This window comes from Numida meleagris, chromosome 26 (genome assembly GCF_002078875.1).
Source record: "Numida meleagris isolate 19003 breed g44 Domestic line chromosome 26, NumMel1.0, whole genome shotgun sequence".
NCBI classification, from domain to species: domain Eukaryota; kingdom Metazoa; phylum Chordata; class Aves; order Galliformes; family Numididae; genus Numida; species Numida meleagris.
The window spans coordinates 3,159,420-3,161,701 of record NC_034434.1 but is presented as its reverse complement, the minus strand read 5'-3'; positions in this window follow the sequence as shown (position 1 = coordinate 3,161,701).

Here is a 2,282-nt window from a genome sequence, read left to right as displayed (position 1 = left end):
GGGCTCTCTCTGCTCTCAGCCCCTTTTTCCGGGTGACTGTCGGGGCCGGGGGCCGCTGGCAGCGCCTTTCTGCCGCCCCCCCCTCTCCTTTCCCTCGGCCGAGACAGACGGTGTCACTTTGATGCTGAGACCAACCTGCTTAATGTGTTGGAAGTCTAAACGTGTTAGGGCCGCTTGGTTTGCCACGCTCGTTCCCAGGCCTCCACCCCCCCCAACCCCCACTGGGCTCGGGGCCGTTCAGCAGCCGACTGTCACCCCCGAGGATGGGGGGACACGTTCGTCCCCCCCGGGCTGGGGACTGTCAGGTGCTTCAGGGTGTTTCTTGCCCGTGTCCTGGAGGGACCTGCTGAGCCTTGTCCCAGTGCTCTCCTCCTGTGCCCCCCAGGAGCTGTGGGTGATGGGGCAGAGCCCATCCCCGCTGCGTCGGAGCAGCTGCGGATCTGGGGCTGCGGGTCCAGCATTTGTCCCAGCTCTGCCATCAGCTTCCAGTCTGGAACTGGTGGCTCTGGGGGCTCTGCTGAGGAGCTGGGGTCTGAGGGATGTGTGCTCTGCGCTGGGGGGGCAAACCCAGCCCTGGGGAGATGACAAACCCAGAGGCAGCACACATCCGCTTCCCCAGACCCTGAGCTGCTTTTGCAAAAATCTCTGTGCAGGGCCTGGCTGCAGTGCTGCTCAAACAGGAAAAACCCCAAAGCGGGGGCACGGGGGGGAGAGGTGTGCACTGGGGGGGCTCCTGTCTAGGGCAGGGGATCTGGGGGGGCATGGGTGTGCAGCCCCCGCTCCTCCTCGCTGCCATCCCTGGGCGCAGCTGCCCCCATCCCCACGGATGGGAGCTGGGGTCGGGTGGTGGCACCGGGGTGACCCTGACATTGCTGGGAGGTAGCTCCCCACAGGAGGAGGCTCTGCCCCACACTCCCTCCTGCCCACTCCGACCTGCACCCACTCCTCCCTGGTGGAAAAACGCCCTCCGGGGCTCCTGGGTGGGGGGGGGTTGCAGGCCTGGTGTGGGGCCAAGCAGGATTTCTGTGGAAAACCCCCAGGACTTGCCATCGTCACACAGGCACCCCCCGGAGCACGGGGCCTGGGGAATTCCAGGGGCTGGTTTGGGGCTGGCTGTGCCTTGGGGGGAAGCGGGGGTCATTGCTGAGGTTGGGGACAGGTGGGCTGGCGTTGCCTTAGGGGGGATGGCTTGTGCTGGGAGGCACACGGGGGGGGGTTGGCAGTCTGTTTTGGAGGGATGGGGACGGCTCTCCGTGTGCGGGGACCGCGCTGTGCTCGGGAACATGATGGCAGTTTTGCATTTGGTGAAGGCAAGCGTTGCTTTGGTGCGGGGCATGCCTTGAATTTAGGGGAGCGCAGGGCTGGTTTCCCCTTCCCGGGGGGGGGGAGGGGGGCTCTGGGTGGGTTTGCCCAAGCTCCTGCTTGGGAGCTCATTGCCGTGCAGGTGGGCTGCAGGACGAGGCGAGTCGGCTGTGCCACGGTGCAGCTGGGGTGGGCGCTGCAGGGGCTGCGCTGCTCTCCCACCCCGGTGTGGTTCTTGTGGCCGCTCGCTGGGGCGCCTCGGGTGGCTGTGGGGCGGCTCAGGAAGCCAGCAGCACCCCCCCCTCCACCCCCAGGCTTGGCAGTGGGGGCACATGGGGGCTGCTGGCACATTTCCCTTCTACCTGCAATCACCTCGTGCCCCCGTCGCCCCTCTATGCCCCCATGCCGTGCTGTCCGTGTGTCCTCCTTACATCCATCCCCATCCCCTGGAGGTTCACATCCACCCCTGACCTTGGTGGCAGTGGGGCTGCTTGAGCCAAAGGCTTCAAGCCGGGACCCCTGGGGGGTAGCTGGGGGCCGTGACCCCCTGCGGAGCTCCAGGACCGCGGGCAGCAGCAGCACAACCCGGCACTGGGTAGCGCGCATCGGGCTGTGCCCCACCATGGCACCTCCCAAACCGCAGCGTGCAGACCCGGGGGAGCAGAGTCCTGCAGCGAGCAGCCCCCGGAGCGCAGAGCCCAAAAATAAACGCGAGGTGTGCGTGGTTTCGGGTCCTGCCGCCGCCCTCGGGTGCCCCGGCCAAGCCCTGTGGTTTGCACCACGGCAGCGTTTGAAATCTAAATCTCTCTTTGCTCTTCTCCCACCAGCGCGAGCGAGCAAAGTGCAAAAACCAGAAAAATGCTCTTTTCTTCTCTTCCTTCCCCGCTCCTCTCAGCAACTTTTGGGGGTTGGGGGGCAGGGTTGGTGTGACTGCTGCTGCTGCTGCACAGGCCGGGTGCCAGCGCTGTCGGGGGTGGGGG